Source organism: Papaver somniferum, chromosome 10 (genome assembly GCF_003573695.1).
Source record: "Papaver somniferum cultivar HN1 chromosome 10, ASM357369v1, whole genome shotgun sequence".
In the NCBI taxonomy this organism is placed as follows: Eukaryota; Viridiplantae; Streptophyta; class Magnoliopsida; order Ranunculales; family Papaveraceae; genus Papaver; species Papaver somniferum.
In genome coordinates this window covers 110,539,656-110,552,033 of record NC_039367.1, presented here as the reverse complement: position 1 = coordinate 110,552,033, position 12,378 = coordinate 110,539,656, and the positions used below count along the sequence as shown (strand labels likewise).

The following is a 12,378-nucleotide window of genomic DNA, read 5'->3' as shown; positions in this document are numbered from 1 at the left end:
TCAGGTCAAGGGCTTCATAATTCAAAAACTATGGTCAGCATCAAAAAGAATCAACATGTGCACAACTAAGTACACATTAACAATAAACATGTGTACAACTATCTACACATGTTGGATAAAGAGTGAATCTTTTTCCAGGCAAGAACAACAACTAACAAGAACTAGGAATAATTGTTCTGCAACATTTTGTTATCAGGAAAGCTGAACATGGAGATGAAATGAAACAGTTGTAATTAAACTCAAGCTACTATGTATCATGCTCCTACAGAAAGCTTACGAAGAAGAAAGACATTGTTTTACCTTAGCATTATAATGAGATTTCAATTTAAACATGCAAGATTGTGTTTATACTTCAACTAACAGAAAGCTACCATCGAAAATTTTTCCTAACAGTTGAAAACATCACTTGGTTCCATATTTCTGACATTGCAGCTACATGTTACTACCTAATGCCGATATTAACATAATCTGATACCTTACGTGAAATTAAACTTAAACAAGAAAACAATTAATAAACATCATGTGTACAATTATGTACACATTAACAATAAACAAGTGTACAATTATGTACACATTTTAACAGGTGTACAACTATGAACACATTGATAATAAACAGGTGTACAATTGTGTACACATTAACAATCAACTGGTGTACACTAACAGCTTTGGCTTACCTATTTCCCTACATAAAATACACTTCCAATGAACACACCACGACAAGCTTCTATGTCAATAAAAACATTATCTCAGCGAATATCAGGTGCTACATTTTTGTCTCACTTTGACAAAGACCAACATCAACTCTGATTATTAATCAGAGTTGCTGGGTTGTTGGGTTCAAAAATGACTTAAAATGTCCTAACAGTTGAAAGCATCACTTGGTTCCCTATTTCTGAAATTGCAGATACATGTTACTGCCGAATGTCGATATTAACGTAATCTGATACCTTATGCGAAATTAAACTTGAACAACAAAAGTATTAATAAACATCATGTGTACATATTAACAATAAACAGGTGTACAATTATGTACACATTTCAACAGGTATACATCTATGTACACATAATAATAAACAGGTGTACAACTTTGTACACGTTAACAATCAACTGGTGTACTCTAACAGTTTTAGCTCAAGTATTGCCTTACATAAAATACACTTCCAATTAACACACAACAACAAGCTCCTATGTCAATATAAACATTATCTCAAAGAATATCAGGTGCTACATTTTTCGTCTCACTTAGCATCTATTAGTATCCAGATACCTAAGCTCGATATCAATAAACTAGATGTGAATCTATATGAGCCCCTTGAGATCATCTAGCAAGTTAAGTACCAATCTAGCAAATGATGAGTAACCTCAGTTAAGTTTGAAGTTAGATGAACTACTGATGGTTCACATACCTGTCTCATGACTAGATCGGATAGAATGTTCTGAATCTCTAGATCCTGCATAGCCTTGGCCTGCACAACAAAAATAACACAATTGTTATCCAAACCAGAAGTTTTGAAAAAGAATCTCTTTTCTCGAGATGTCATCTACAAAAGAAGGTTGAAAGAACAGATCAGATCTTCTCTCACCTGTCTCTCCTTCAAATCATCAGCACTGACATCACCACGGTTCATTTTGTTAATTTTTAGATCAGATCTTCTCTCACCCGTCTCTCCTTCAAATCATCAGCACTGACATCACCATGGTTCATTTTGTTAATTTTTGCCACACATCTGCAATAACATTCCAAGACATCAACTTAGGAATGCAACTTGTACTGATTATTAAGAAGTACAATATTGTTTTTCCATATTCAAAATACACATATACGCTCATATAAAGTATGAACCGTCAACTGTCACATTGCTCATATTAAGGTTCTCGACAGCATTATCCCACATTTGAAAGAATACCAACAAAAATATCAACAGGTGTACAACTTTGTGCTCATTGAAAATCAACAGATGTACAACATTGTGCACATTGAAAATCAACAGGTGTACAATTATGTACACATTGAAAATCCAACCCATCATATGCTAAATCAGAAAACTTATCTGTCATTGGAGCTCTATTCAATATACTTTTATCGAAAGAGATGGGAACTCCACTTCCCATATATATAAAAATTAAATTCGGGTTAAAATTAGGCTGCAAGTCATTTTAAGCAATGGCGTCATACACAGCGAATTTCACCTAAAATAAATCTTGGGAAAGAAATGGTACAATGGGATGCGCACAACCAATAAGCTCTTTTTTTTACTGTAAAGGTTTTAGAGCTTGTGCTGACGATAGTTTTATGACCGGGCGTAAAATGAACAAAGTGGACCAAGCATATGCCACAGCTCAAAAATAAATGTTTTCGTGTGCAAACATGCATTCAGTGTTTCTGTGTTATACACCATTTCTTTCAAGACACTACCAAGTCTCTAACTCAATAAAATGCCTAAGTCACCTCATTTGGATTAATGAATCAACTGTTCAAGCTGTGGCAACTGAAAATGAAATAAATCTAGAAAGTTCGCGTTGCTTTGTATTAGGGAAAACATGTCTACTAAAAAAGTCTTGCCTATGCTCACATTGGATTCATGACACCCCTAAGAAGTAGCAAACAGAAAACAAACCCAAGGCACATCTCCCACTTGCATCCAATCACCATCCTTATCCTCATATGCTAGAACATATTTTGATCCATGTAGAAGATCCTTATGCTTGCTTTCTCTCCAAGGAGCCCTATGTGGCCCACATTGACCTGAGGCATACAAAAAAACATCAATAATCCATGATAACGAAGGCTTTTAAAGTTCAGTCAAAAATTAAATACTAGGTTAAGGTTCTTGCAGTCGAGACTACAAAATAATCTGCCAATAATAAAGCAGCTGAACATCTTGTCAAGAGAAAAAGATAGCTCATGATACTCTTAGTAAGTTCTCAAGTCCAACTTTTGCAGATAAGGGGCACCATCCATGCTGACCTTGACATACAAAGCACTAGGACCAGATTTTCCATCTACTTCCTCGCTGGTCTTTGTAGTAGTCGCCAATGTATTGGCAGCCAACCAACGACCTTGGCCCTGTCATGTGAGTAAGGTCGGTAACTAGCTTCATGGTAAACCAAATCCACTTATCTAAAACTCCATTTTTTTGTAACTAAAACTTACTTGGCAGCGGGTTGATTATTAGTGCTATTAGCCGGAAAATTTTGATTATGATTGACATCACTGGATACCTTGGGATGTGTAATATCTTTCAGCATGGTATTATCAACTATGGAGTGCTCTTTCAGTGGAACAGACTTTACACCCGAGTTAACATGTAATTTTGCTTGTGCCACAGATTGAGCAGTTTCAGAGTCAGACCCTGATGCAGGAAACATCCAATTTCCTTCATTGTACATGGTGCTTTTTACCTCTGAAAACTCATCATGGCATCAGAAAACCCTCGCTTGTTTCCAGAGATCACGGTCTTTTGCAATGGCAAGTAGGTAGAATCCTTCATAGGCAGCAAGGGAAACAAGGGCTTCTCATCAAGTCTAAAAGAAATAAGCTGAAGAAACAGAAAATTACATCAATTAATAAATACTGATTCAGATCGTAGAAGACATTAAAAAGTTCAGGACCTCAGATGACTCTATTTGTAGCCATATTGGAGTGGAAATAGTATGAATAATAATTTCAGATCAATACCTTTCCGTGGATACTTTTTTGCCAGCTTTCTATACAAACCACCAGCTGATCAAGTGCTACCCCAATGGTCTTAGCGCTATCATGAATTCCGTCCAGAGATGCAAGCCTTTTATTCATATTTAAGGACTAAAATCCCATATGCCACATACATTAGTGGCAAACCTTGGATAATCTTCATAATGAGCTTTCCCAGTTTTCCCATTTTTTAATTTATCTTCCCCAGTACGGCACACTGTAGTCTCATGTTTTCACAGGGTTTATTAAGTTGACACCAAGTGTTTTCTCATGTTGCGGTGTACCTTCTTGTACACTGGTCATAAACCATTTAAATAATATAAGACTACAAGCTCCTTGCAACAGTTCACAAAGAAACTATAAGAAGGAATATCTCCAATATATTGAATGGAAATGATAGCCAACAATCATTTGAAGTATTATTTTGAGAAAAAATCTGCCAAAAATAAGTGAACCAATAGGAAAAAACATCTATAAATTAGGATTGTAACACATGGAGAAATTGTGAGATACAACAATTACCACACTTCACTCTCCACTTCACAAGAGAACAACAGTGCTAGGAATATAAGAAACAAATTGGTGGATCTTCATTTCTCTTGGTTTTACACCTATTCAGGGAAGACCAGCAAGCAAAATTACCCCATAATTACGTTCACTACAAGGAAACATTGAAACCCATCTTGTTACACAATCATGTAACTTTAAAATCCATTCGACCTTGCTACTATTCAGAAAAGTGATTAAATGGAACAAATTCAACACACAAAATTTACCTAGTAGTTCTGGAATTTAGAGGTAAGCTAGGAACATTAGTTTACTACCTTGTATCAGCTATTGTTTTGTTTGATTCCTGCAGTTTCCTTCTCAAACAACTCAATTCCTTATACCTTATACAATAATTCAACCGAAGTTTTCCCAATAACGGGTAATGAAACAAGCAACAATTACTGAAATAATAATAAAAGGATAAAATCGAACATAATAAGAAGGAAGATCAACATGAGGCGATAATAAGTCTAAAATCTTGTCATTAATCAAATAACAAATATCATCTGAAATCAAAGTAATTAGGTTTTTGAAACCGTTACAAAAATTCTAAAATCGATTTCAAAATCGATAAACTAATAGTGGCGATCAAATCAAATGATAAGAACAGATTCAACTTATCTTTCAAATCACCTTCAATGATGAAATCCGCTGAAACTAAATCTCATCAACTTTTCATTTCAATTTCGAGTTGATAATCTTCATGAAGATGAATTGATGAAAATGATTTATGTTTTTCAAGTTGAACCGAGTGTTTGTTTAAGTATCATATTTAGCTTTGGAGATTGAACAATTCCAACGACACAAGAAGAGTAGGTTTTAGATGTTTTCTTGGGAGAGCTGGTTCCATGAAGATGAAAATGAAGAATGAACTGAATTACGATGAAGAAATAATATTATACTACCTCCGTACCATTATTAAATGACCTATTTAGTTTATAATTTTATCCCACAATTAATTTATTTCATTAAACAGGATAAATTTTTGATGGGGGTGTTCTTTGATGGGGGCATGAGGGACAAATCAGGAATTGACATGTGTTTTTCATATTAATTGATTCAACTAATTTTGCTTCCAAAAATATCAAAGATAAAATATAAACAATTAAAATAACCAATATTTTCTCAAAAAATAAACTTGTCTTGTTTTTTTGGAAACAAAATTTGTTGGAATCAATTAATATGAAAAACACATGTCAACTCCTGATTTGTCCCTCATGCCCCCATCAAAGAACGCCCACATCAAAAATTTATCCAAACAGGAGAATGTTTCTAAAATTTGGGATTAAATGTTAATTTCTACTTTTTCCTTTCTATTGTTGGTTAGGAATCAGCAATTCAAATAGGGCAACCAATCAATGCCTAAAGATATCCTTCAACGACCTAACCGGAGATTCAAAAGCTAAACCTAACTGAAGATTTCTTGGATAATAAAGACAGATTTTAAGAGAATTGTGCAAATGGCATCTCATTTCTACAAATTTCTCTGATTCCCCTACTTCTTTAATAGTGTTCTGATGCAAAAAGCCCACAAAATAGAAAGGGTAAACTAGCCGATCCTATTCAAAACAAGTGGGAATTAAGTGTTTGACCCTCACCTCACTCTTTATTACTCTAATGACCTTGGGCTTGAGAGGAGTTTCTAATTTCTGAGCCCACTTAAAACAGAAGGTCAAAAGAATAATACGGAGGGTCATTATAATAAAAAAGAGTGATGACGTCATCTAAAAAAATTTGTTTGTTCCAAAAATAACCTTCCTTCTGTTTTTTCGTTAATAACTTAAAACATATCGAGATTTTATTAGAATTCGAGAAAAGAGAGAGAACAGGGAGGATGATTTTTTCTACGAGATTGGTAGAGATTGTTAGTGATTTCTGATTTTATTCGAAAGAAGATCAAGGTTCAGTGATTTCTGATTTTATTCGAGAGAAGATCAAGGTTCAGTGTTCGATTCGAGAGAAAAACCATGATTCGATTCTAGAGAAGAGCAAGGTTTAGTGACTCGATACTTAATTAGGAGTTCAATTATATTCAGATTAGTTTTTTCAATTATATTGAGCTGATTGAAATTGTTTCAGAGAAGATTTTCAGTAAAAATTGAGCTCATTCTAATCAACGGAGACTTCAAAGATTTTTAGGTATTTTTTCATAATCATCTTCTTCTTCGTCTTTTTGTTTTTGTTTCTGATCTATAATATAAAATCATAATCGTTGATACTGAGAAGAAATAAATGTTTCTCTTAAACTGATTGTTGATGTTTAGAATCAGTACAATTTTTGTTTTTGTTTACTGTACATCTTCAATATAAAAACAGTGTTGCAATCTTGTGAAGATATTAGTCATTCATCCTAATTAGATAACATGTGCAATTACCTATAATCTTAATCTATCATACTGAGAATATCTTATTTGCGAAGATAATACACATTGGAGTCAATTGTATTAATCACACTTTCTAACGTGTTTCTTATAGTGTATTATATTCACTTGTTGTGTGTGTGAAGATAATAATCATACTTGTAAATGGAAAAGAATAATTTGATTTCACTTAAACCAAATAAAACAGATGAAGAACAAGTGTATTATATTCACTTGTGTATGTGTGAAGATAATAATAACACTTTATTTCTAATATGGGATCATACCTGCTATGCACAAATTAAAAGATATATCCAAAGCTAACTTCTTTTTCTTTTTGTTTTTATGTTTGTTATTTTTTGGCAGAGGATATTTTTTCATATGCAATCATAAAGAGCGTTCCTGATCGTTATACTGTTAAGGTATTTTCCTGTGTAGTTAGTATTCACATTTTTTCATGTGCAGGAAATATACACATTTCAAGTTATATTTTGTATCTTCTATTTAAATTTTCTTTTCTTTAACTTTAAGGTATTTTTTCTTTTTATAGTGTGCTTCGTTCGCCACGACAACTTGTAAATGGATATTTCATGCTTCATCCATCCAAGGTAACTTATATCTGTTTGAAATTAAAACATTTTACAAAGAGCACACATGTGGAGCTGGTACTGCTGATTCTCGCCAATTTAAATGCAAGCGTAAGTTTGCACAAAGTGTGATAATGGACGATATAAGACACGATCCTCACAAAAAGAAGGCTTCATATAAACAAAAAATATTTGAATTGGATTATGGGATAGATTTAAGTTACCATCAAGCTTATTCCGGTCTTGAGTATGGAAAGCAAGTTTTATGGGGAGATGATGTGAAGTTATATTCAGACTTTCAATGGTATGTTGATGTTGCGAAGAAGTATAATCCCGGTAGTGAAGTTGTTCTTGAAGTTGATAAAGTATCCAAGAAGTTTGAGAGATTTTTCATATCTTTTGAAGCTTCTATACATGGCTTTAACTTCTGTCGTCCTATGATTATCCTGGATGCTACCTTTCTTGTCGGAAAACACAAGGGTGCCCTAATGATAGTTGTGGGAAAGGATGCAAATCAAGGTATTTTATTCATACTTTTTGTTTTTTGTTCAATAATATTGTATTTGTATTACTAGGCAATATAATTTGTTGGTTAAGGGGAGTTTGAGTGTTTAGGGTAACCATCCATGAAATTCCTATTACAAATACTCAAATGAAGTTGTACATAACTAGAATTAAGACCATTAAGGATGTTGGTAGAAGCTACAGGGTTAAGCCAGCAGGGGATGGTTTGTTTGAAGTTTATACATTAGCTCCTCCAAAGAAGCATTTAGTGGAGTTGTATTCTATGAGTTGTACTTGTCGAAGATGGCATGCTAACGGATTCCCATGTTCCCATGTTGTGCAATGCATTCAAAGGTTTTTTTTCTCTTATACGGATCATAAAGTAGTTGCGATATGATGTTGATTGATTGAATCACATTTTTATGTTTAATTTGATTGAATTTGGGATTTTTACCCTTCATGTTAGGATTTCTTTGTTTATAACCTGAAGTTTCTGATTGAATTTTTTTGGATTAATTTTTTTTAGTTAGTGGAAAATGTTCTGGATATAGACAATATAAAGAAGATATATCGTGTGAATAATTTCTTCACAAGGTAAATTTTTTAACATAGCTACTGGAAGGATATTATAATACTGTGTGAATAATTTCATCATAGTGTAAATTTTTTGGTCTATCTGTAAGTTTTGGTTCCTTTACAAGCTCACATTTATTTGAATGTTCAACTCTGTGTAGAAAATATTCGCACATTCAATCTATGTAGGATTTCTACACACATTCAATCTGTATAAGAAATTTGCACACATTCAATGAATGATAATTGGAATTTGCACACATATATATTCAAGAATCGTGTTCCATCTCAATCTTGTTCGTTTTTAATTATAAGAAGAAGCATGTTGAATAAGATGAGAAAGCAATCACTTTATAGTCTAACTCAGAATTATCCACCACCGGAAGAGAACAAGGTAAGAACGTTTGTTTTGATATTATGTTAATTTTCTCTTTTATTTCCCGTGTTGCAATTCACTTTACTAATTGTCATGTTTTGAATTTGGGTGACTCAGCCTCCAATTGTTGTTGCAATTATTTTAGAAAAGTATTTTGATGAATGTATACTGATTTTGATTTTGATGGTTGTTCACAAGGTGTTTTTAGGTGTAGAGACTATCCAAGAAACTGAGGAGATAATTAACGAAATGAAAGAAAATGACCCGATGCGGCTACTGAATCTAGAGGTTCTAAGGATAGTGTGTCGTATCCAGGTATTGTACATGATTTTCTTTTATCTTTCGTGGTCGTCGTTTTCATATCTAGAGATGTTGTCCAGTTCGAATTGTTTTTGTTGTGGATTTTTGATAATGAGGTGATGAAGACGTAAAATGTGGTGATTGTTGTTGCTGAGATTAATTAGATTATTGAAGCAATTGTGGTGATTTGTGAAACTTTCTGAAGGTATATATGATTTTCATTCTATGAAGACATTAATCACACCATTTTTTTTTTTGTAGATACTATTCACACAACTGATTTTCTGTAGAAAATATAGACATATCATCATAAACATGCATACAAAGATAGGAGTTGAAACATGCATTTCAACTATTTTCCATGCCTCATGATTTAACGCATCCATGTCTTTCAGTAATTAAAGACATAAGCAGAGATTTTTCTTTCACAATCTTGTAGTCATTGGAATGTTCAGGGTTAAGTGCTATGCTAGTGATCCATATATACTTAGTTGCAGAATCAATTCGGTCTCTGTTAGAAAAAACATAGAAGGTGATTCCAAAATAGTTGCTTAGGAAATCATCAGTTAATGATAATTAAGTATTTAGTAGGTGTTAATCTTTCTTTCTTGTCCTGCTAAATGTTTTGATTTACGAAATGATTTACGTGCTAGGCTTTTAGGACTAGCCCCTAGGATCTTACAAAGATCAACTCCCTTTTGGTACGTTTTAAACCTGCGCATCTGACTGAATTTGTTGATGTTTCTGCACAAAATAGATTTGTAGATATTTTCTACACATACCAGATCTTGTGGATATTATCTGCACATAGTGAATTATGGATATATTATGTAAAGACTAAAGCAAGTTTTGTTTCCACTCCCTCTTGGTATCTCTATGATTTTGTTCCATTTCTAAATTTACACATTAGACTGAATTTGTTGATAATTTCTGCACAAACTGAATCTATGAATATTTTCTGCACATAGGAAACTACAGATACATACTGTACAAATTAACAGTCTCAAATATGCAGTTCTTTGTTAGGACAATGGATTGACCATTAGTACTTGATTAGGGTTAAATTATCATACTCTTTTAAGCAGTTGTTAGCTAATAAATATCATCCATATTCTTTATCTCTTATGCGTTAATTAGATTTTATATGTGCATATTTTCTCCACATATTGAATTTGTGCATATCTTTTGCACAGATTGAAATTGTGTACATATTCTTAATATTGGTTCCGGATCTAAGAATATTCTATTGCATAAACAGGTATTGCAGGTCCAACGAATCAATAATACATTCATTCATCTGTGGTGAAACTGGATCAAGGATTTTCTGCAAATGCAAGAAACCTCTTCTGCAACTGTATTTGATCCATTGCTGGATACAAGGCCCGTCCCAGATTGTTGCATTTATTTCATTTTTCTATCTTTAGGAACTATACCAGTGGGGATGTGAAAACTGGATTAATGATCAAGCCTGGTATGACTGTATGAAAACTGAATTTACTAGTAAGTATGAAACTTATTATCATGTTATACAAACTGTATAAAAATGCCTGAGTATGCATTGAACTGAATTTTCTGATATTTTCTGCACGAAATGACTTGGAAGACAGAAAAAAATAGGTACATACCTCGTTTTGAGAAGCCAAGGAAGAAACGGATGTGTGGTAACTGTAGAAAGATAATTTTTCACAACAAGAGATATCCAGATCCTCCTGGCGAATCTCCAATCACAACTGGTAGAAGAAGAGGACATGGATTGGGAAAATACTTTGGCTTATAAGTGAATTTTTTAGTTTGAACTACATTTTTATATAGTTTTTTTTATTGTTTCTGAGATGTTAAATTTACTTTTTTGTTTACTTCAAAAGGAATAATTAATTTTTTTAGACTGGATTGGTTTTTATGTCAAGGTACTATGTGAAGAAATTATTCACAGAGTTTTCATGTGTAGGGATCATGCACAACTCTATTCTTCTCTGTTTATTTTTGAATAGTTATCGAAGAAACTATTGGGATCAAAAATAAAAATTGAACGTAACATCTTAAACAAACTTGAAAGGTATCTACAACTCTTTTTAACTTGCTTATATTATGTGCAGAAATTTACTCTGTGAAGAATTTATCCACACGTTTTATTCTTTGCAGTAACTATTCAAACATTTGTTTCTCTGCAGATTTTTCACATATCAACATGAAATTTTACAAAAATCTACATGAGCTAAAACACATGTATCTGCACAACAAGTACCAATTAAACAACAAGTACAAATTACCTAAAATTCATTCTGTGAAGATATTACTCACACCATTTTTTTGTTTAGATAATATTCACACAACTATTTTTCGCACATTTTCAAGTACAAATTATCTAAAATTTTCATTCTTTGAAGATATTACTCACATATTCTAATTGTGAATATTTCTGTTGCTCGCCAGTGGTACTTTTAGTTGGTAGATGAATGAACTGAAATTTCTCATCATGAAGATTGAACGAAAATAATATCTCCATCTCTTCATTAACAGTATTACACTTCACAACAACAACAACTACTACTACCCTGAAAGTAGAGTGCATGTGTGTGAAATCTGCGTGTTCTATTTGTATATCTAATGGTTCCCTTTACACAGACACACTAAACTAACCAAATAACTTTGTGACGTCGAGTCTCCATGATCAGCTGCTGCAACTTATATTTGCTACCGTCTAGAGTTTACTGCCTCTTTGATATTGAAACTTCACAATGCTACATATCTGAGATGAAAATTGATGAGGAGTTAACAACTTAACCTCGGTTGTAAGCAACATTAATACATTATCTCAACCATCATAGTAGTTGGAGCTAGAAGAAGTCTCGAGTGATGATTATTGTTACAGCCTTGACAAAAATTCACCATAATCTCCTTACTCATATGCATCGGTGTCCTGCATTCCAGTTTGCAAACCTAGAATGAGTGACAAACTTAAGTTTACCAATTGTGATGATATACACAACTGAAAACCGTAAAGATGTTCAAAAAATTTACACATTTTGAAAATTCATCATGTGAAGATATTACTCACACCATATTTTTGTGTAGATACTATTCACACAACTCTTTTTTGCACATTTCAAGTACAAATAAACTAAAATTCATTCTGTGAAGAAATTACTCACATATCCTAATTGTGAATATTTCTGTTGCTCGCCAGTGGTACTTTTAGGTAGTAGTAATATCTTGAAAATGTGCGAAAATATACAACTCGAAACCGTGCAGGAAATATTCACAACTAGAATATGTGTAGGAAATCAACACATGCACTCATATAAACGTACAAATTCTTCAAACCATAAAACTAAGGATGAAGATTTTCTCCAATTTAGAATTGTTCCTCGTATGCATTCTCTGGATGCAGCTTTTTACGACTGCAAACAGTACAACGGAGTTAATTGGATTTTT

The 12,378-nt window shown here is 33.0% G+C and overlaps 1 pseudogene; it reads right to left on the bottom strand.

Moving 5' to 3' along the window:
• Window positions 1–968: 968 nt before the first annotated feature.
• LOC113316078 lies at window positions 969–3,796 on the bottom strand (annotated as a pseudogene).
• Window positions 3,797–12,378: the final 8,582 nt, after the last annotated feature.